Source organism: Amblyomma americanum, chromosome 8 (genome assembly GCF_052857255.1).
Source record: "Amblyomma americanum isolate KBUSLIRL-KWMA chromosome 8, ASM5285725v1, whole genome shotgun sequence".
NCBI lineage: Eukaryota > Metazoa > Arthropoda > Arachnida > Ixodida > Ixodidae > Amblyomma > Amblyomma americanum.
In genome coordinates this window covers 92,735,647-92,759,997 of record NC_135504.1, presented here as the reverse complement: position 1 = coordinate 92,759,997, position 24,351 = coordinate 92,735,647, and the positions used below count along the sequence as shown (strand labels likewise).

General features: G+C 47.0%; 1 pseudogene across 1 annotated transcript; it reads left to right on the top strand.

Annotated features, from left to right (window-relative positions):
- Positions 1-517: 517 nt before the first annotated feature.
- On the top strand, positions 518-2,138 carry LOC144100544 (uncharacterized; annotated as a pseudogene). Its single transcript, XR_013307718.1, has 3 exons — positions 518-738; positions 841-979; positions 1,073-2,138. The product of XR_013307718.1 is annotated as an uncharacterized LOC144100544 (transcript).
- Positions 2,139-24,351: the final 22,213 nt, after the last annotated feature.

The window sequence follows — 24,351 nt, the reverse complement described above, 5'->3', positions numbered from 1 at the left end:
GGCGCCAGCGTTGGATACAGCTAGTTCGTCGTCAGAAGTAAGATTCCGGTTCTTATTAATCTCACTGACAATATACTCAAGAAATCGGCGCTCAGAGCTGTTTTTATACATCGTTTTGAAACAACTGCATAAAGAAAGAAGCTCAGGTTGCTATCGTCGTGTCGTGAACGAGCTCTAACGTAAATATAGAGTGCGATATTCACGTCTCTCCTAGCATCGTTTACACGAAACCGCGGCGCTCTCACAACGACGCTAGCATCGTGAACTATGTGCGTGTTTCCACGCCACTGCGCTTGTGACGTCTTAAAGCGTTTATCTTTAAAATGCTGTTGATCATGTTTTGTCGTAAATTCCTAACCTCACTAAACGTTTGAAGAGGTCGTGTTAAACGCTTCGGCAGTAGCCTTTGCATGTTACTCGGGTTCTTAAAGTACTTTTTTGTAGGTTATATTATGAGCTCTGGAAACTGCGTTTATTGCTTTTTAGGCACTCTCAGCGTGCTGCTGTGCTAGCATGAACTCCTTTATTGCGCCTTTCTACCCAGTATATTTTTTTATTTGTACTGCGCAGTGAAGATGGGATGGGTTGGCTTCCATCGAAAAACTCAAGGATAAGCAGTAAGCATTTTGTCGGCAATGTCAAGGCCAACGAAGTCGGTCATCCTTCATATCATCCAAGCATCTTCCCGTCTGTTTACAAGAGGAAACAAACCCCTGGCTCAAGCAGACGATTTGAAAGGTACATGTGTGCTCCTCTAAACCGTAGAGTGTTAAATGCCTTCCAGTTAAAGGCAGGCTGCGGATGGTCATTGTGATTTTTATTGTCGCATGCTGTTTGTAGGCAAATGGAAAGGGAAAAGAAGAAAGCTGCAGGAAGGTATCAGGATCCTGCCCCGCACCTGGATTCACCTGTCCTTGCCATTGATTACTCCGCAGAACAAGCTAATGAAATTGCACCTATGGAATGTAGCCTAAGTGATGTAAGATGTTTCTTTTGCTCGAGTGATGAATTATACGTCTTGGACTTCCACACTAATGAAAATGTGGTGTTTCTCGGTATTTCTGTAATGCAGGCATCTACAATGACAGAAGATCAACCAGAGTGCTTTACTGGAGAGCTTATCTTTCTCTCAGTGACTTCTAATTGCACTGCAAGCTGCTTTGTATCCCACAAGACATCATCTACAGTGGAGCGAGGAACTGTGTGTGATACCAATTTTTGTGACAAGGCCATTGGCCCAGTGCATAAGCAGCCCTACTTCGGTGGGTTTAAAGCACTGTGTAACGATGATTCTGCACTGCAGTCATTAACGGCAGTGTGTTTTCAAATTTTTGTCCTTCTGCTTAGTGTTCTTCCTGCCTCAACACAACGTGTGAATGAACTTTCCCTTGAAGACAAACTCCTTTTGTTTTTGATCAAGTTAAAACATGGCCTTCCATTTTCCTTTCTAGCAACATTATTTTCCATTCACAGCACGACAGCTTCCCGAATTTTCAAATCAGTTCTTGCAAACCTGAAATCAGCTACAAAGACCTGGATATACTGGCCTTCACGGTTAGCTGTACAACGAACAATGCCAGCTAGCTTTCGTGAGCACTACCCCATGTGTAGAGTTATTATTGACTGCACAGAACTTGAAACAGAAATGCCACCGGGCATTGAGAAGCGTAACCTGTGGTTTTCTAACTACAAGGGACGATATGCACTGAAATATCTAATTGGCATAGCTCCTAACGGGTTGGTAACATTCATTTCTGAGGGCTTTGGAGGCAGGACCACAGATGCAGTAATCACAACTCAGGGCAAATTATTGTCTCTTCTGGAACCCGGTGACGTTATATTGGCTGACAAGGGCTTTCCAGGCATTAGGACGGGTTGGCGCACAGCAAGCAACTTTGGTAATGCCACCCTTTGCAACAAGTCCTCAGTTTACCGAGTCAGAGGTGGATGCTACTTATGAAACAGCATCGGTACGCATCCATGTAGAGCGCGTGATACAACGGCTGAAGATATTTCAAATTTTAACTAACAGGATTCCTCATGAATTGGCTGGATATGTTGACGACATCCTCTACGTGGTTGCTGTTATTACTAATGTTAAGCCTGGAATCTTCGCAAAGAATGACTGCAGTGACTGATGCGTTGAACCAATATTGAAGTGCTTTAACACATAATCAGGAAAACAAAAGTTAGGACGACCTATTACACAATTTTTACCATCATGGAAAGTCCCTGAGCTTTGAAACGCCATCCTTCATTAATTGAAATAATGTAACGGTATTCTAGCCTGTCTCTGCTTCAAAAACAATCAAAGCTATTTTTTCTATCCCAGCAGTGAGTGCATATTCGTTACCTTCCATGCACAGCAAAAGCCAATCTGTTCTTTCCTGTTTTTTTCATTACTGCGCTGTCGGTGTGTTTTGTGATCAATGCATTATCTTTCTATTTTTCTCGTTTTCTTTCTTTTTCCAAAGTAGAACTCTTATGTTATGTGTTTGCTGTTGCAATGAGCAAAACTGCTGTACCGTTGCTTGTGTTGTGACACCTGTGTGGTGCTAGGGGCCTAGAAAGAAGATTTATGTCTTCCTTTTTGCCCGGCACCGTGGCAATGCTGCGCTGTATTGTCAAAAGCTACAATGAACTCAAACTGTTAGCTTCAGCTTGCTGGAAAGGCTGGAAGACAGACAGTAAACACAACACAGTATTGCACTTGATTTCAACTGTTTATTGCACTGACAGACTATTACAGTATAGAATGTGGTACTACACATGCAACTGTCTAAAATGACTGCAGTGAAGCCATTGTAAATAGTATAAATAAAATGTACTGCATCCACATGTAATAAACGACTGCTCAGCCTTATTGCCAGTGAAAGCGCTGCTTAGTGGGAAATATTACATTTTTCTGCTTTCGGATATTGCCTTCAAAAAATGTTGAAAATAAAACTGACGCAGCTTTGGGACTGCCGAAGACAGGAACCTATTGTCCCTTACAACAGGAATCGTGAGGGAGTCCAGACTTGAATATACATAGAAGTAGCACTTTTCCAGGCCAAGAACATGCAAGCTAACTTGTATCTGTGTGTAATATGGGTGACTGCATCTTAAATTCAAGTCTTTGTCGCCACACAGGTACTTTAGCAAGGGCCTCTCTGTCAACTTCTGGTTTCTCCTGGTGTAGGGACATTTTATTTCCAGCAGAACTGTTTCACCGTCTTGATCCCTGAAATCACATTTTGTTCAGTGAACGACAAAACATGTTTATGCAACTGCTTACTTGAAAATCCCGTCCAGAGAGCACGGCAACCACGGATCGTCTGAGCATACCACAAGACCAAATTGAGAGACCCTTGTACCATGTTCAGCCTCAAATTTTTTTCTCGCTTCTGGCTCCTTTGCCAAACCATATTCTAACGCAGGCCCAGTGAACTGTGTTTCTGAGACAATGCATTGAGCACGGTCATAGAGGAGCTCTTCACTGCAGGTCAGTACCCTGTGTGCCTGCAGAAGAAAATAACGCTGTTTTAGCAATGGCACATGCACATGAACACCAGAAGATGTTCTGTGCTGCGCAAAAGAAAAGAAGCACTACTGATATACCTTTGTGGCTGTGATTCTCCAGAATCTTTCATCGCTCCAAAGGCGTCTGTCTGTCTTTGTTCTGGAGCATAACTCTTTCATGTCCTTTGCATCCAGCATCACGTGCTGGTGATATATTCCTTGCTCAACGCCTAAGAGCCTGCATGATTTAGATAAAGAGTATCATGATACAAGATCATTAAATATTAATTTGGTCTGAAAAATTGTTTCCTTAATTCCTAATTATTGACATGCTGAATAAAGAATATAAATTACTCAAACCTCTCGGGAAAGTTAAGTCGTTTGAAAATCATTCTACCTCCGCTTTCTTGTAATTGATAACAGTGAAAGCTTTCTCCTTTTCTGGGCCATCCAAAAAGTTCTAGTTCCTTTTCAGAGCATTCGGAAGCCGCTGGGGCGACTTCGTCGTTGGGTAGTGCCTCTGCGCGAAGCATGTCAGTCAACGGACATTTGATGTCCGCGAAAAACCTTATCACATGGTCGACATCAATGTTTTTCGCACGCACTGAAAAGTAAAATAAGATTACATTAATGTACATTCGCAAATATCAAGGGATCTTGCTTTCGGAACGAGTGGGGTGATTGCATTTGAGAGCGTGACCAAAACAAGTTACCGTTTTCCTTTCTCGGCCCATGAACTTTGGACAGTTTCGGGTAAGTTTTGCGCGATGACGGAAGGCCCCAGGCTCGCGGTTGGCTCGTGCAGGAGCTACATTTGTACTGTTGAATGTAGAGAGCAACGGCCGCCGTGTGCTTACATTTTCCCACCACGCCAGCGCGGCAGTCACAGCTAGCTCTGCGGATTCTTCGGCTTCCGTCGATCTAAAGCACCAGTACAGCGATAAAAAATTGTAAGTCGGCATCTGGAATCTCACATTTGTTTAGAGCACTTGTACAGTGCTTTCGAAGAAACTAAACTTACCTCAAGCGCCACGCGTTTTGTCGCTGCGTTTATTCTTGTCTGCGGTATGCATTTTCCCACGATTTCGGAGCCAGCAGCAAGCACAGCTTCACTGACGTCATAGACGTGGCCCGCTTGCAGTAGTAGTTGACCCTTTTTTAGGTTTGCACCACGAAAAAAAGCGTCAACGTCTTGAAGTTCAAGGAAACCCGTCGATAAAACAAGGGGCACGCCGTTTACCGCCATACCGCTGCACCGCGTGAGGCGCGTCGTCTGCTGCAGCTATCCCCCGGCGAACGCAAAAGCGGCTACGCGGTGGCGCTTCACGACAACCGAAGGTGGTGGCGCCTGGCGGATGCAGGGTGCCTATAGGAAAGCGCTCCCGCAATGCGGTGGGCAAAGGCAACCGCTGTAGTCTTACCATGAAAAATTTTATGAACCAAATTTCTTGCAGAAATGTTAAGGAATTAACACTGTTTTAATAATGGGTAGACATGCAAGCAAAAAAAGCGAGTGCTTTAAGCTTGGTGTTGACCATGGATTGCCACGCGCTAGCACCATTAGCCCTGGTTTTGAATAATTTATTTATTTCATTCTTTATTTATTACATACTATTAAGTCCTTTCCAGGAATAAGCAGGGAGTAAATGTATGCATAGGGACAAAATACCAACAGAAACTGATACAAACCCGTAACAAAATATGCTGGCTAAGTGCTACACTAACGGTTATAAGGACCCCGCAGGGGGGCGTCTGCAGCTTGCAGGCGTTGGTGAGTGGCAACACCACGGGTTCCCAAGCATCCGCAGGGACATCCCCCCAGGGGGATGATGGTGAACAGTGCATCACCATGGACCCGAGCCTAGCCGTGCGTGGTATCGCTGTGTCCGGGGAAAAGGGGATCCTGGTGGTTAAGCCGATGCCAAGCGTTTGGACCTTAAAGGCCCCTCGGCGGAGGCAACACACCACTTTGGCCCCAGCTTCCTGTAGACGGCACCTCCGACCTGACACGACCGGGGGAAATCGGCAGTCGCCTTTACCTGTCCTCCCCTCCATCTTTAACTTTCCAATCTCTTTCTGACTACTCTCCTGTCTTCTTCCTTCTCAGTTATTCTCACCTTCAATAGGCGGCTAGGGTTAAACTTGTGTGGCCAACCACCCTGAGTTGTGTCATATTTTGTTATAGTTGAGGTGTACAGCTGGCGTGGGCAGGACTTGCGCGTAAGTTCCTGTCCCGTCCCCTTGTTGGGCTCCGTGGTGGGTGGCTGGAACCGTGACTGAAAAACTAAATTTTTTTCATGGCTGCCCTCCGTTCCAAACCTGATCGCTCTCTAAAAAAAAAGGGTGGAACGATAAAGATTCTTTCAAAAAAGAAAAGTGTCATTCCCAAAATTTTATGTTATTCATAGCAAAGCTGAAGAAAAAGAAGCAAGACTGATTTCCCCGTTCCTGGTAGCAAAGTGCCTGACGGATACCTTGGTCTTTGGGTACAAGGTATGAAAAATGGCTCATGGCGACTTACTGCCTGAACTATGGGACACTGTCCAGCACTCGAAACTTCCAAACATTCTATCGATAGGGGAGATTCCTGTCTCCATCACGTCACACCGATCTTTGAACACAGTCTGCGCCGTCATATCAGAAATTGATTTTGTTTCCCTCTCTGCATAAGAAATGCTTGAAGGCTTTGCCAATCAAGATGTATAAAGATCCGGAGGAATAACAAGGAAAAAGATACAAAACACCTGATCCTCACTTTTAACACCAACACACTACCAGAAAGCATTGAAGTCGGGCACCTGAAAATAAATGTAAGGCAATATATACCCAACCCACGCAAATGTTTCAAGTGCCAGAGGTTCGGCCACGGCTCACAGAGTTGTCGCGGGAGCAAAACTTGCGCGAAATGCTCTTCGAAGGACCACCAGTCAGATGAATGTGTCGCTGCCCCGCGCTGCACAAATTGTAAAGGAGACCATGCTGCATACTCCAGGGTTTGTCCATTCTGTAAGAAAGAAAAAAATAATTACTCTGAAAAATCAGTGAAAACATTTCTTTCAAAGAAGCAAGAAGGCGATACGCCAAAACAGATTCTCCTTCACTGCAAAAACAAACTTCGTCGATGTGGTGCGTGGCCGCAGCGCTTCGGCACCTGTCCAGGCTGCACGCAGTGGGCCTATGGTAGGGCCATCCGCGGCCCCTGGTTGAGTAGCTGACACTACTCTGCCAACCCCAAAGCAGGCTGCGCAGACCCCCGGGTCAGCGGGCCTCAAGACCTCTTCCCACAGGTCGAGGTCTAACTCAAAAGTCAGCGTGCATCCTGCACGGTCGTCCAGCACCTCTCTAGAGGCGATGGACACAACCCAGGGCAGCCCCGTGCCGTCCACGTCAGACGGACGGCGGAGGTCCTTGAATCGATGAAAAAATGTGAGGCTCCGGGTCACGGGCCAAATCAAAGTTAATCTAATTTTATCTGCACACACGTCCACAACATTAAGATGGCTTCATAATACAATCTCAGTCAAAACACACAACAGGATTCTAAGACAAAATTTCTGTAGTCTGTAGTCATATTTTGGGCATGTCTTGTATAGTCTGTCATGTCTTCTGTAGTCTGCCTTGTCTTTCGTAGTCTATCTTTTGTAGCCTGTCTTGTCCATTATAGACTATATTCTGTAGTCTGCCCTATCTTGTGTAGTCTGTCTTGACTTCTGTAGTCTGTCCTGTTTTCTGTATATTGTCTTGTCTTCTGTAGTGTATCTTGTGTAGTGCTCGTACATTGTGTCGCAGTCGTTACTGTGTCACCTGTCAATTAAAACAGGCTTTGTGTATTCTAGAGTAGGAAATGCACAGCTTGTTAATAGTTGCCTATCAATTAACACAAGCTTTGTGCATTCTAGAGTAATTCATACATAAAACCATTAGAATTGACACTTTAGAAAATTTATCACCATCTGGAACGTGGCGCGCAAACTGCGGTGCCTCCGCCATTACTTGGGCATACGGCTGCTGGACTGCGCTCGGGCGACATTGAAAGGTACGGCGCACAGCGCAGCCACAAGAAGTGCAATTTTCTTGTTTCTGTGTCCTAGCCATCTTCCTTGACATTGGCTCTATTCTCCCAGCCACAGTCGCGATGTCGACATGCTGCTGTGTGCCTTTCTGCAGCCAGCGCAGCAGAAGAGACGCGCACGGAAACAAGGTGTGTATCCTGAGCACGGAGCGCATGAAACAGCTGCATGCTTGTTCCTTCTCGTCCGTGACCTGTTCATTTTCACGTTAAAATAAATGGTATAAGTATTGCAAGAGCAGCGAAAAGTTCCTTCTACCGTGTAGCCTTTCCGGTGTAGAGTGAGCAAAAATATAAAGGTGCTACCTTCGGTACACTCGAGCAGATGCATTGTTTCCGATGCTGGCGACTGTTTCGGCGCGTCACAAAATGAAAACATTGCTCATGCGCACTTTTGGATTTGCTAGCATCCGCATCTCATCCATTCATAAGAGTCCTGTGTGCGCGAAAAAAAGCACGACGATGCGGCGCGGCGAGGAGTGCCGTCGTTCTCTCCATTGCGAACCTGCATCAAACGACGGCGACATAAGCAGAGTGCAGCAGCAGCAGCGGTGCTTTCGTTGGGTCAGTGTTTGCACACTCCGGCCTAGCAAACACTTCCGTAATCTGTCGCCTTGATCTGAAGTGAGCAAACTGCGATTGATTTTGCACCGATGGCTAGGCGCACCGGCACTGCCGATTGAGCGCCCGTACCCGGATCGACGCGCATTTCGCCCTGCACTGCGCCTGCTCGTAGTCGAGTCCACTCCAAGTGGTTTTAGCCCTCCTTTAACGGCAGTACATTAATTTACTAAGTTAAGCTAAGTTTTACAGCTTTGCCTCACAGTCATGGCAAAAGGAATATTTTATCTACGGCAACAGCGCTGACCCAAGCTACTCCACTTGCCGAGGCGATGGCAGATCATGGGGAGGTGCGCTCAAACTGGAAGCCTAAAACAATGCATAAGCAGCACGCATTTCTGGGCTACGGGCAACATTTTTTGTGAATGCAGAACCTAGCAAGACACGGGCTTAAAATAGCGCGACAGCGCCGTTCATCGCTAGGGCCTTCGCTTGAAATTTTGTGTGCAGAGCTCAGCCTTTAGCAGCCTTATTAGTGTGTCCAAAGCCGTCCCACTAACTTAGTAGTAACTATTGGTACACGGGTGCGCTTAGACACTTAACTCTGCTACCGCGCGACGGGTAAATTTTTCCTGTGCATACGCATGCCGAGAACTCTCTGCCAGACTAAAGCACATTCGCAGACGAATATTGTGGGCCACACTCTGTGCCTTCAACTGCTGCCTCGCGTTTATTAATGAACATACGAAGGTTTTCTTCCTGTAGGTGCAAGTGCACGACACTTGCTGAAGTACGAGACACTACATTAACATTGCTAGATGATGCTTAGGTGAGCCTGGTTACACAAGCGTGGTCCACATTATTCTCTCTTCAACTGTATGTACTGAAGAGGTGAATTCATTTTTTATTTATTTACCTTCATAAATATGCAAGAAGGCATCTGATACCATTTTTCAAAGCGCATGTTTATTTATGCTTTTGCACCTGCACCTTGACCAATTATTAAGTGGGCTGTACTTCTGCAGGTCTCTTTTCTAGGGTTAACCACAAATCCTGGTTTTAAAAAAAAATGAATTGCCGCAATAAGGAGAGACGAGGGCAAGGAGTTCAGCATAAACAAGCACACAAAGGTGAGCTCAAAGCACTTCGCCGATGGTGACTTTTATGCAAGCTATGCTACCGGCACAAGGCGTCTCAAGGATGATGCAGTGCCAAGCAGATTTAGTTTCGCACACAAGCAAAGTAAGGTGCAAAGGAAGCCACCGAAAGAGCGTTGCGTGCAGTATGTTGCTGTGAATGGAGAAGTGACAACAGCCAGTGGAATGCAAGCCGACGACATTTGTGATGAACTTTCTGGAACGCCAAATGTACCAACAGCATGTCGGGATGCTGAAATAGACTACAGCTCCTTGAAATCACAGCCGCCTCAATGTACATGGGATTGCACCGGACAAAAGAAGCACAAGATCTGAGGCAATCACTCACAACAGTGAAGAACGAGCTGAAAGTTGCCAAAGAACAACTCCGACATGCTCATGTCAATCAGTAAAAGAAATGCTGTTTCGTACCAGCAGAGAACTGGAACTCACCAAAGCAACAGTAGAGAAGCTTGCAAAGAAAGTTGGAAGAGTTTTCTACTGACCGATTCAAGCACACTGATGATGACATGAAATTTTATACTTGTCTGTCATCGTATGGAATGTTCAAACCAATGTTATTTTTCTCTAATCCAAGGGACTAGGAAAAACGCATCAGACTCAAATCTTCACAAGCACACCGATCACAAGCAGGTAGGCCAAGAAGCCCGGCAGTGGCCGCTTTTGTCTGAGCCCCGTTATAAATGAAATGTGGATTGCATGGTCTATACTAACCTCCAGTCTCTGCTGGTGCAACTATCTGATGAGTGAATGTTTGACAAATCTGCTCCTGCTAAAATAAAAGGCAAGCTTTGCTCTCCCTTTTCTGAGCCTTGATATTATGTAGTATGTGACAGCAGATAAGTGATGCTTGAAAACTGACAATGGACTTTGCGAATAGGGTAGCTGTACAGCCCATTACCCGTCTCCACACAACCATGATATTCTTTATTTACACGGACATGAAAGAGGAAGACAAAGGCTGCAGGATGCAACATAAAGAATACAACGGGCATGCCAGAAAGTCTCAGTTATCAGTAAATGCACCATGCACCCAATACACATTATGACTTGACCCAAGAACTGAGCAATTTAAATGTCAGTGCTCGACTTCATTATTCTCTCAGGTAAAGCAACAAGGTCTGAGTGGTCTCCTTCATCCCTTGTTGCTTGGTTACCAGAGAAGAACACTAAGGTAGTCTGGTATGAAAAATTAAATTTGGCACACTAGCAGCTTTACGGCATAACAGCACAACAATAAGCAACAAATGGAAGCATAAGGTTGTATAGACAGAAATATGAAGGAGGAAGTCACAACTGCCATAAAGAGAGACATGAATGTCAGCAGTGACTGGACACTCCAAACTGGTTGCTGGATATCCATCGAACCGACAGAACAAGTATTTGTGCATGCACGGGGCACAAATGAATATTTGTAGTGATTGCCGTGTATTTTCCAGAGTTTATTAAATATTCACATGTATTTTCCAGTGTTCATTAAATATTGTGACATGCCTGTCATCTCCTTTACATAACAAAAACTATTCTATTCCCTGTCACATAAGACATGCCCCAAAGGAGTACAGACAATAAGCTTTAGTCGCTAGGTTTTCTTCATGATTCGTACCACACTAGTAAATACAGACCATGCGGTACTCGCCAATTATTTCTGGCTGTTGAGGCAGGCTGCCTTTAGTGCTACAGTGAATGAAGATGACAAAGCAATTATGCTGAAGTTTTCATGTCTCACAAGAACTATACTTAACTCACACAGGATGGAGGGGTAAAAAATACAAAAATTTGGTGTCTACATTCCTTTAATGATATTGATACGCGGTGGCAAGCCAAAGAACAGTACAACATGATGGCAGGCGAAATACAATTTTAATGGCTGTGGGCCTAGTGCAATCGCTCAGTCCCGTGCCACTGCCCGCTTTTTCGTTGTCATCTTTGTAACAATATTCAGAGCAGAATGGTTAGTTTGCAGGCACTATGCATTCTTAAAGGTGTACTAAAGAGGAATCTGAACTCGTCTTTTTACCGCGGGAACTCTATACGTTCTGGGTATTTTTAGAAACTTCGAACTATTGTCCTGGGCGGCCGACTGCCTTAATTAAATCGGAATAAACGTCCCGGCTCCCGCCATTTTTTTTAACTCAACGCAGTAGGCAGGAGGAGCCAACCAACGCGTCAGCCAGTCCCGTGGTGGCTTGCCGCTCTGCGATCGGCAGAGTGATATGTAATTCGAAGAGCCAACGTGCATTATTCACAGAAACCTGTTTATTCACAGAAACCTAAAAAACTAAATAAACGCAAAGCCACCACTGGACTGGCTTAAAGGCACTCCACGAGTTGGTTGACTCTGCCTACCTACCGCGTTCAGTTCAAAAAAAGGCGGGAGCCGGGACGTTTCATCCAATTTAATTAGGGCAATCGGCTGCACACGATAATAATTCGAACTTTCTCAGAATGCCCGGAACGTGTAGATAGAGTTTGCGCGGTAAAAAAACGAGTTCAGATTCCTCTTTAGTGCATCTTTAAGGGCGTTTTGAGGCCAAATATGGCAACAGCACAGAAAAAAACAAATTGTCAAGTTCCTGTCTTGCAACAGCCCAATCTTGAGCAGAAAACTTGATGCGGTCAGTGATCAAGAACTGATCAGAAAAAACAACAAAACCGGTCCAGGATAAACCAGATAAAGGCATCTGGCCAAGGACCTGATAGTAGTACTCATGGCCACAGTCCAGCCTAAACACACCCATGCTGTCCTTGAGGCAGTGCCCATCCCCCTTATCATCAGTTTTTTTCTTCAAACTGTATAGGCACTTCACCTCAAGAAGGCCATGTGAAGGAGTTTTGCGCCCGGCCAATTACACAAAGCAAATTAAAACCAAAGACACGGTGCAGTATGTTCGTACACCGTAACCAAATAAAAGACACCTTTCTTAAAAAGTGATCCGAGCCCTCTCCTGTCGGGAGCCCCGCCCGCACATCGTCATCTTCGCATTGAGTGCTACGCCGACGCGCCTCACTTGAACTCCGAGTGATGGCTGCGTCAATGGCGGAAACGTTGGGGAAAGCGCTTGTGTGGCGCAGCCAGGGCGGTGGTGCGCTCAGCCAAAAAGGTAGAAGCAGCCCCGCTTCCACGCATTGGGTCACACCTGCGAAGTGCCGCGTCTGGGCACGCGTCGTTCTGCCGTTTTCAAACGACGGCATTGTTAGCTCTTCTATGTTAGCTCTGCTGTGGTCTGCGGTGCACAGGGCATCTTGTTTTCGCCTTCGTCACTCGCTATAATCAGGATATGTTCGTACGCCGGAAAACGAGCCGGCAACCATTGTGAATGTGCATTTGGCTGAGTGCCCGTCCGGCGTGAGAGACCTCGCCACAGCGGCGGCAGCGTGTAAATGATTCCGACCGTCTTCCGACAAGAGCTGACACGGCCACTTGTTTCCCAGCACGTGCGTCTTAGTACAATAAGGAACCCTTTGGTTCGATATTTGGCAGGTTCGTCTCCGGCAGAGTGGCGCCGCTCTCTCTTCTGCGGGGTAGGCGTCATACACTAATAAAAACGAATGCAGCCCAAACAAGCATCGGCCTTACGTGCACATTAAGAACACTGAATAAATTTTAGACCAAACAAAAAGTAACATTGCTATAATGCGAATAAAAACTGCGCGAAGACGACGGGACAAGGAGAGAAGCACACAAAGCACAGAACTTCCAACTTATTTTATTTTTCGTGTACAGGGCGCTTGCAAAGGCAAAGAGCATGACGTACAGGGTACATGCGCAGCACAAAAGGAGCAGCGAGCGCAGGGCGACGACAGTATAGAGCCGGATGTGATTAGGACCCCCAGAAAGCCCAGATATGACCATCCTCTTTTGTTGATAAAGAAATCGAAGGTGAGCTAACACAGTTGGCACCCTTTTTTGAGATGAAGAACGCCTCCATAACTTCTCTTTCGGTTTTTGATTTCGCTATTGTAAGGAATTTTGGTTTTTCTAGATAAGGATGACATGTTTTGTATTACATTTCCTGCAGTGCAGCGGAAGATTGCTGCCCGTACCGGTGCGTAGAGACCGCCTGTGCTCCAGAGCACGCTCATTAAAGCATCGGCCAGTTTGGCCTACGTAGGTCCGTCCGCGCGAAAGAGGAATTTCATAGACTGCTTCTGAAATGCACTTAGTGAACTTGTTCTGGTGGTTCTTTCTGCAAGTGGTGGGCTGTTTTTTGTTATGGTCAGTAAAGGACACACTTTTTCAGTTTGTATGGGGCCGAAAAAACAACGCGGATCCCATACCTCTCCGCAAATTTCTCGATGTTGTGTGAAAGACATTGGAAATATATCATGACAAATGGTGGCTTGGCTTCTGAGCGTTGTCCCGTCCTATCGGAAGATTTTAACCTTTGAAGCTCGCTTTCGCAAGTGCTCAGGATTACAAATTGGGGGTAGCCAGCTCAAAGAAGGCGTTCGACTTGGCCTTGGAAACTAGATGGCATGGTGTGGGGACAGGACGTCTGTAAGGCAGATAGACAGCTAGACATAATGCCACATTTCAATAGCTTAGAGTGAGCACTCTTAAAAGGCTGTAAACGTTTGATTGACCGCGGACTACATGACCAGCACACATGGTCATCTGTGAAGTGCAAATTTAGGTCTAAGAACTATGCGGTTGTCCCTTTCTTCTACAGCAGCCCCGGTCAAGAGAAGTTTCGTACCTCAGGGAGCACGGACTGTCTGTAGTGGAAGCTGACAAAGTGGGGGGCTTTGCTATGCCGCGAGGCATGTTGAAAGAAAAGGCCCGAGAAGCAGTTCTCAAGAATTTCAGTCCTGTTGATTTCCGCGCTAAGACCCAACGCACGGAAACTGTCAAGCTGCTGAAGATGAACCTGCACGCAGTTGCTAACTGCGTTTCAAAAGCCGACTGTGATTCCCTGAATATCTTTCAGTGGCAAAACTCACAAACCGGAATGCCCGCTACGTGCGATTGTTTCCCAGAGAGACAGCTGGCAGCGCTCTATCAGCTCACACCTTAAACGCCACCTCGACCAGGTTTTGGCGCGTGGCCCGTTCCTCATCCGCGGCTCTAAGGACCTGGTGCTAGTTCTTGAACAGGGAATGCCTTCTGCTTCTACAGCCTTTTTTGTTAATGTAGAAGATCTTTTCTATTCGATTCCGCACAAATGGCTGTTTACTGCTGTTAGGGAAAGCATAGAAGAGCATGGCGAAGTAGCTTTCCACAACACTGCTGGCGTTTCTACCGAGCATTTTTAGAGCTTTTGCAGTTTTACCTTGGTTCTACAGCCACCTTTTATTACGATCGCTTTTATGTTCGAAAGTCTGGAATTCGCATTGGTTCCGCTGTCGGTCCTATGCTGTAACATTTTCATGGCATTTTTAGACAGACGCTTAGAAAAAGAGCGTTTAAAGCAAGCTGTTTTACCTGTGTTTTGTTATGTCGACGGCTTTCTAGTGATCTTAGACAAGGAATTTAGCTATGACCTTGACAGTGCTGTCATTAACATTCTTAACGCCTTCTCCTCTGAGGGGCAGAGCTTGCTTTTTACTCATGAATTGACAAGGGACAACCGCATCCAGTTTTTATCCCTAAATTTGCGCTTCATATATACTTTGGTTTATGTGGGTTTAACGTCCCAAAGCGACTCAGGCTATGAGGGACGCCGTAGTGGAGGGCTCCGGAAATTTCGACCACCTGGGGTTCTTTAATGCGCACTGACATCGCACAGCACACGGGCCTCTTGCATTTCGCCTCCATCGAAATTCGACCGCCGCGACCGGGATCGAACCCGCGTCTTTCGGGTCAGCAGCCGAGCGCCGTACCCACTGAGCCACCGCGGCGGCTGCACTTCACAGATTATTATGTGTGCTGGTAATATAGCCCACGGTCAAACAAAAGTTGACTGCCTTTGAAGAGTGCCCACTCCAAGCTTGTGAAACGTGGCATTATAATGTCTAGCTGTCTATCTGCCTTACAGAAGTCGTGTTCCCACATCATGGCATCTAGTTTTCAAGGTCAAGTCGAAGGCCTTCTTTCAGATGGCTGCCCCCACTTTGTAATCCTCAGCACTAGCGAAAGCCTGCTTCAAAGGTTCAAATCTTCCGATAGGAGGGGTCAACGCTCAGATACCAAGCCACCCATTTGTCATGCCATATTTCCAATGTCTTTCACACATCAAGAAAGTTGCGGAGAGGTATGTGATCCGCGTTTTTTCAGCGCCATGCAAACTGAAAGTGTCCTTTACTGACCAGAACAAAAAAAGAACCCACTACTTGCAGAAATAACCACCAGACCAAAGTTCACTAAGCGCATTTCAGAAGTTGTCTACGAAATTCCTCTTTCGTGTGGACGGACCTACGTAGGCCAAACTGGCCGATGCTTTAATGAGCGTGCTCTAGAGCACAGGCGGTCCCTACTCACCGGCACGGGCAGCTATCTGCCGCTGCACTGTAGGAAATGCGATACCAACAACTGTCATCCTTATCTAGAAAAAACTAAATTCGTTTCAAGAGTGAAATCAATAACCGAAAGAGAAGTTATCGAGGCATTCTTCATCTTAATAAAGGGCGAAAACTATGTTAGCTCGGCTTCGATTTCTTTATAAAGAAAAGAGATTGATTTCCTAGACAGTCATATCCGGACTTTCTGGGGGTCCTAATCACACGTGGCTCTCATGATACTCTCGTCACCCTGCGCTCGTTGTTCCTTTTGTGCTGCGCATGTACCCTGTTCGTCATGCTGTTTGCACTTATAAGCGCCCCATTTTCGAAAATTTAAATAATTTGGAAGTTCTGCGCTTTGTGTGTTGTTTGCGTGCTTCTCTCCTTGTCCCTTTGTCTTCACCCAGTTTTTATTCGCATCAAATATGAACCGACTAGCCCAACTTCATGTCCTAATTGCTATAATGTTTTGGTGCTACCTGGAAATTTCAAAAATGGTCATAACAAATTCAGGGCACGAGAAAAATGATCGGATAAAACTTGGAAAGGAAGGACAAACATATTGTCACGAAGTGGTGACTGCAGTCCGGAGAGCAGAAAGAGCGAAAATGTCATCTTAACAAAACAAAACTTGCGCCCACAATGAACTGAATCACTCGGCGGCGGCGAAGCGAAAAACGTGCTCGGCGGTTGTCGAAGAGAATGCCCGCCACTGTAGGCCGGGCTCAATTTAAAGCTGATAGCGAATTTTCCAGATAAAGCGTGCAAAGTTGCTAGAACTTTCTGGAACAACGTAGAATCAGCTCTGCCTGAATTCGATCAATCGAGATAATTCTGGTCGCGTCTTGCATCGCAAACAAAGAGATAAAGCGGCGTGGCGGCAGATTTGAAGAATGAACAAACACTGAAAATATTCGCGGCATTGTTCCCCTTTGAAGAAGCATTGACCCGATGCATTAAAACCAATAATGGGACTAGCAACAAATAAACGGATCGTTTGAAAATAAACACAGAGTGTGGAAATGCGGCGTCCTTTAACGCGCATAATAGTGCTTCAGACGGACGACATGGACAATTTCTGGACGCACGCGGCGTCACTGGGATGCAGTCATTGAGTCAGGGGTGACTTCGTAATCCAGTTCACCTAGCCGACGAAGAAACTTGTATGAACCGAAATAGCGGCACAAAAGTTTTTCACTCAATCCACGGCGGCGAATGTTCGTCGAAACCCAGGCTTGCCCTCCTGGCTTGTATTCCGCGTTGCGTCTTCGTAGGTTGTAGCGTCAGGCGTCGGTCCGCTGCGGCTTTTTGACCCTTAATCGGGCAAGTATAGGTTCGAGCTGCTTTTGCGCGTTGAAGTTATGTAGCGACGTCGACGTTATATTTTTGTGTAACGTTGGGCAGCATGGCATCTCGCGTGGTCGTGACCTCCCTGCCATATACGAGCCTAAAATGCGTCATCTGGGTGGTCTCGTGCACTGCGGTGTTGTAGGCGAAGACGACGTAAGGCAGGATGATGTCCCAGGTTTTCTGTTCGGCATCGACATACGTGGCGAACATATCAGCGATGGTTTTGTTCAGGAGCTCGCTCAGTCCATTGGTCGGCAGATGGTACGCAGTTGTCCTCCGGTGGCTGGTTTGGCTGTAACGCAGAGTGGCTTGCGTTAGTTCCGCCGTGAATGCTGTTCCTCTGTCCGCAATAAGCACATCGGAGGCGCCGTGTCGCATAAGAATGCACTCTACGAAAAATTTGGCGACTTCTGCTGCTGTTCCGTTGGGGAAGGCTTTTGCCTCAGCCTAGCGGTCGCTATGATGATCCACGTATTTCCAGACGTTGACTTTGGGAAAGGGCCAAGAAAGTCCATGCCGATCTGTTGAAAGGGCCTTGAGGGGGGTTCAGTGGGGTTCGGAAATCCTGCTGGTCGGGTGGGAGGGGTCTTTCATCGCTGATAATCTCGGCAGGTTTTCACATATTGTGAGACGTCGGAATAACGTCGGGGACAGTAATACTTGTCTTGAATGCGTCGGAGGGTGCGAGTAAACCCGAGATTTCCAGCTGTCGGCTCGTCGTGTGAAGTGTGCAGAACTTCGCGGAGACAAGCAGGTACAAGGAGGAAGGCTCTTTTGCTCGCTGCAAAGTTCTTCACAAGGACCTCATTCAGCACGCAGAAGGAAGACAGTCCTCGCTTGAATGAAGCGGGGGGTTAAGAAACCATGCCTTCCAGGTACTCGATGAGGCGTTTTAGGTCGGGGTCCGAGCGTTGCTGCTGAGCAAAAGAGCTGGGGTTGATGGGTCCCAGGAAAGCGTCCTCATCGTCGTCCGGCGGCGGTGTATCTACAGGGGCTCGTGAGGGGCAATCGGCATCAGAGTTCTCGCGTCTGGACTTGCGACGTTGACGTTAAACTCCTGGAGGCGCAGACTCCATCGAGCGAGACGGCCAAAGGTGTCCTTCAAATTGGCAAGCCAGCAAAGCGCGTGGCGATCGCTGACTACCTTGAAAGGTCGTCCGTACAGGTAGGGCCGGAATTTCGACGAAGCCCAGATGATGGCAAGCCACTCCTTCTCAGTTGTCGAATAGTTAGCCTCGGCCTTGGAAAGGGAACGGCTAGCGTATGCGATGAACTTCTCCAGCCCGTCGCTTTTTTGAACGAAGACGGCGCCTAGGCCCACGCTGCTTGCGTCGGTATGAACTTCAGTATCGGCGTTTTCATCAAAATGAGCGAGGATCGGTGGGGATTCTGAACGACCCTGGAGTTCTTTGAATGCTTCTGCTTGCGGCGCTTCCCATTTAAATGGCACGTATTCCTTCGTCAGCTCTGCGATGCGCGAATATTTTCACAAATCGTCGGTAATATGCGCACAGTCCGAGGAATCTGCGCACTGCTTTCTTATCGGCCGGCGGTGGAAACTGTTCAATAGCAGCTGTTTTCTGCGGGTCTGGGTGTACTAATGACTTGCTAATGACGTGGCCTGCAAACAGCAGCTCTTCATAGGCAAAGTGTCACTTCTCTGGTTTCAAGGTTATGCCAGACGACTTGATGGCGTCTAGTACTGTTCGAAGTCTTTTAAGGTGCTCTTCAAAGATCGAGGCAAAGACAACGACGTCATCTAAATATATCAAATTTGCCACTTCTGGCCTGCCAGCACTGTATCCATTAATCGCTGAAACGTCGCTGGTGCGGAACAGAGACCAAATTGCATCACCTTGAACTCAAAGAGCCCATTCGGAGTGATGAGTGCCGTCTTCTAGCGATCTCTTTCATCGACCTCAAATTGCCAGTGGCCGCTCTTGAGGTCCATCGCAGAATCGAAGTGCGCCGTCTTTCTTGCTCACTAGAACAACCACTGCCGTCCATGGGCTGTTTGAAGGCTGGATGACGTCGTCGCGAACCATTTCTTCCACTTGGTCCCGGATGGCTTGTTCTCGTGGCGACACATGGTAGGGGCTTTGACGGAGAGGTCGGGCGTGCTGGCCGGTTATAATGCGATGCTTGGCAATTGGCGTTTTTCGGACCTCCGGTGATGACGAAAAACACTCGCTGTAGCTTTTAAGCAGATTGCGGATCTGGTCTTGTTTGTTCCGGTGCAGAGCTGGGTTGACGTCGAAAGTGGGCGAGTTCTCTTGGTCAGGCGAATCTTCTGCGGAGGGGTTGGAGAGGGCGAAGGAGTCTCCTACGTCGGATATTTCGTCGAAGAAAGCAATAATCGTTCCTCTGTTAATGTGCCGGTATTCTTCGCTGAAGTTTGCAGTACTTCGGCCTGGCCATCGCGGAAATGTGCGATGCCTTTTGCGATTCTGATTCCTCGGTATAGAAGCAACCGCATGCTGCCCTCGATGGCTTCAGCGTTGATGGCTTTCATGGCGGTACGGTAACGATAACGTTTGAACGGGGTGGGACGCTCACTTGTTCCCCCAGGACACTCATGGCAACGTGATTTTCCAGAGTTTTCATCGATGGGATGGCCTCGTCCGTTGAAAGCGTGACCAGCTTGTATCGCAGGTCGATGATCGCCTGATGCTCACTAAGAAAATCCGTGCCCAAGATAACTTCGCGCGAACATTGCCATAGCACAAGGAAGGTCACATGATAGGTGTGTCCATTGACAGTCACTCGCGCTGTGCATCTTCTTGATGGCGTAATGAGATGGGCTCCAGCGGTGCGAATTTGTCCCAAGCGGTCGTGACTTTCTTCAGCTGCACAGCGAATCTTCCATGCATCACCGAGTAATCGACTGCTGTGTCTGTTAGAGCGGTAATTTTCCGGCCGTCGATAGTCACTTGTAAATCGGATGCCATGGCTCTTGCATTGCACGTCGCCCTCGGCGTCGGGCTACGGCTTCGTCGCGTATGCGAGTCGCGGGGGGGGGGGGGGGGGGGGCGGCTGTCGAAGCTTTTCTGCGTGGCGTCGTCGTTTTGAAGGCAGTTTGCGTCGTTGTCGGGGTTGTCATATTGTGCGGCGTCGGTGCAGCGAGAGTAGGTTCTTCATGCGGCGTCGCGGGTGCAGCGTCTTCATGGGGCGTGGTCGGTGGAGGATCTTCGGCGTTTCGCTCGTTAGCAACCTCACCTCCAGAGGTTGCTGCCTTTAGTTTCCCCTACGTGGGCTGGGATACCTTCCTCGTACCGCGGCTGCCTAGCTGCGGCGTGGCGACGCAAAGCGCGAGGTTGACGGCGATGGTGAGCGCGAAAGACGGTTTGGCGTGTACTCCTCTCGACGCAGGTACTCGTCGATTTCCTGCGGACGTTGGCCGAAGCGAGGTCGTGGGGCGTCAACGGCAAATTCTCTAAGACCGATACGTCGCTACCGGCAGTGGCGAAGAATATGGCCGGCCTCACGGCAATGGAAGCACAACGGCGGTTGTCGGAAGTCCTCCAGGCGTCGCATTTCCTGGAAATCGATCGTCGGTCATGGGCTGGGCGGGCGGTAGCAGGGAGGCGGCGTTCGGGAACGAGTTGTTCATGTCGCAGAGGACGTAGGGGTTGTCGTTGGGGCTGAGGAGTGCGTACTGCAGCGGCGTAGGTCATGGCCTGGAGTTCTATGGCCGTCGGGGTGCCTGTTGCACTTCTTCCTTTACCACATCCATGAGATTCGCTGCTTGGGGCTGTGTGGAGGATGACAGTAATCGGTGTAGCTCCTCGCGGACGATTTCGCGGATAACGTCCCGCAAGCTGTTGCTGATGGTGGTCGTCGTGTCTGGACGGATTGCACATACAGAAGAATGGCGGTTATACTGCCGGGCCCGGACGTCGAGGGTCTTCTCGATCGTGCAGGCTTCTTGCATGAATTCGTCGACTGTTTTTGGCGGCTGGCGGACGAGGCTGCCAAAGAGTTGTTCCTTTACGCCGACGCATTATAAACTGAACTTTCTTCGGTCATCTAGGGGTCGGCGCGTCGAAACAGGTGCTTCATTTCTTCCACGTAAACTCGGACGGGCTCATTCGGAAGCTAGATCCTGGACTCCAGGAGTCTTTCAGCTGTTTCTTTCCTCACGATACTGGTGAATGCCTTAAAGGTTTCCTTCTTGAATAGCTCCCATGTCGTTAGGGAAGATTCGTGGTTTTCATACCACGTGCGTGCTGAGCCCTCCAGTGAGAAAAAGACGTGCCGGAGTTTCGCCGCATCATCCCAATTGTTGAATTGGATTTTCCACGCGCTCATATTGGTCCAACCATCCTTCGGTGTCTTCGCCTAGGGATCCATTGATATTTGGCGGCACCCGCGGCTGCTGCAGTATGATCAGGGTCGTCATCTTTGGCGAAGTAGTGGTGCTCGTAGCGACGTCTTTTCGCTGTCTGGTGGGGTCTGGCAGGGTCCCGGACTCAGGCTCCTCTCCCTGTAGACGTCGGCTGGCTCACTGCGCTGTTGGCTCGTGCTCGGGTGCGAGGCGCTGAGGGCTGGCGTCACAACTTGAAGGGGGCGTCCGGAACATGGAAGGCAACCCAGCACCTCCACCAGATGTCACGAAGTGGTGACTGCAGTCCGGAGGGAAGAAAGGCTGCGAAAATAGTGTCTTAACAAAACTAATTATTTGGGCTGACTGGCGGTTACAATACACTGAATCACTCGGCGGCGGCGAAGCAACAAGCGTGCTCGGCGGTCGCCGAACAGAATGCCCGCCGCTGTCGGCCGTGCTCAATTTAAAGGTGATAGCGAATTTTCTAGATAAAGCGTGCTTCTAAAACATTCTGGAACAACGTAGAATCTGCTCTGCCTGGATGCGGCCATTCGAGATAAATCTTGCCGCGTTTTGCATCACAAACAAAGCGATGAAGGGGCGTGGCGGCAGATTTGAAGAATGAACAAACACTGCAAAGATTCGCGGCAATATTCCGAGCTAGATGAGGAAATTGCTACCGCGCACTAAAAAATCGTAAGGTACTGCCCGCCACATCTTTGCACCATATCCACTCATATTGATCCCATGTAGGACCGAAACATTATAACAATGTTACTTTTTTCTTTTAGTCGATAGTTAATTGTAAGTTCTTGATGTACTCTCTCTAATGTTTTTGCAATGTTATACTTATTTAAAGTTTTCATAGCACTAGACAAAAATCACCAAAAATGAATGCAAAATTCTCGAAAATGTTAAAGTAACCTCCCACAAGCATGCGGTTCCACCAGTTGTGACGGTACACGAGTTGACACTTTTCAAACACGAACTAAGGGGGCGGCACTTTAGCTCCACACATAGCACAGCATGCAAATCATACGTTCGCCTTCGGACGGGTTCTAGCGTGTCAATCTATACACCCGTTACAAACGGGTGGCTGGTGAGTAATAGTGACGAATGAGTAATAAAGAAAATTTCCTAACAGAATATTGGAGCTGTGCATAGAATGCATGGCAGGCACAGTGTAAGAGATTTAGTTGCAACGTACAGCTAGTCGAATATTATATTTACTGTAGGAACAGTGATAGAAGGTCTGGGACAAACATATTTATTTATTACAATACCTTCAGGGCCCCAGTGGGGCGTTACAGAAGGGAGTGGATAAAAAAGTAAAAACAATGCAGCAAAATAAAAAAAAAGTATCTGGAAAATGTAATGTAATACAGCAAGGAATGAAAAAAAACGTAAGCTTGAACAAAATACAAATCAGATTACGTAAGAAAATAGCCTAGTCAAACACATAGTTTTCCGCGGCATTTTTGAATAAACAGGTGCCAGAAATATCGGCAACCAAGGTGGGCAGGTGGTTCCAATCGCTCGCCGTCTTGGGTATAAACGAGTTAAAATATGCATTGCTTCGGCAGTATGGAATGCGTACCTTGTGGCGATGATCCGTGCGAGGTGATATGAACGATGGTTCAAATAGAAGATCCCGTTTTAGCTGATAATTGTGGTAGTAAATCTTGTGAAAAGTTAGTATTCGCGCAAGTTTTCTACGAAGGGAAAGGCTAGGACGGTTCAAAGTATTTTTCATTGTAGTTACACTAGCAGTGCGGGAAAAATTAGACAAAATAAATTGGGCGCTACGATTCTGTACTGACTCTGATTAGTAAGAGTTTCAAGTCCCGGGTCCCACACAGAGCACTCATATTCTAATTTCGATCTAACTAAGGTTTTATAGAGTAGCAGTTTTAAAGAAGATGGAGCCATGGAAAAATTACGACGCAAGTAGCCAAGCATGCGGTTAGCATTGTTAACAATATAATCAACATGTGCCTGCCATGAAAGGTTAGCAGTTATATGAACCCCTAAATATTTATATGTGGTAACTTGCTCAAGGAGAGAACCTGAAATATTGTAGGGAATAAGATTTTCGTTAGCAGACCGGTGTGAAATACGCATGACCTTACACTTGTTAGTATTCAGTCTCATGAGCCAAATATTACACCAACTAGATACCTTATTTAGGTCACTTTGAAGTAAGGATGAGTCTGAAGCGGATTTGATTACTCGATAAATAACGCAATCATCTGCGAAAAGCCTAATTGTGGAGTTAATAGAAATTGGTAGATCGTTAATGTATATTAGAAACAATAGCGGCCCGAGCACGGAACCTTGAGGCACGCCGGAGGTAACAGAGCATGGTGAGGAATCAGCGTTATTTGCAGTGACGAATTGAGTTCTGTTACGCAAAAAACTCTCGATCCATGAAAGAATGTTTGGGTCGATGTTTAGTTTGCCGAGCTTAAAACATAGTAGTTGGTGATTAACAAGATCGAATGCTTTCTGAAAATCTAAAAATACACACTCAATGAAAAATCCCTTGTCTAATGCATCAAATAAATCATGGGTGAAGGAAATGAGTTGCGTTTCACAAGAAAATGATTGACGAAAGCCATGCTGACGTGGGAAAAAAAAACGAATGATTTTCTAGAAATTTAACCAGATTAGAATAAATGACATGTTCAAACAGTTTACACGGGACACTCGTTAATGATATGGGTCTGTAATTAAGAGCACAATGAGCATCACCAGACTTGAATATTGGTACCACCTTACCCACCTTCCAGTCCCCGGGTAGCTTTCCTGAATTCAAAGATTGCGAAAACAGTGCACACAAGTAAATGGAAGAATAAACACTTGTATTCTTTAAAAATTTAGAATTTATGTCGTCGATTCCCGAAGACGAAGAAATTTTGAGATTATTAATTAGACTTTCTATACCAAGA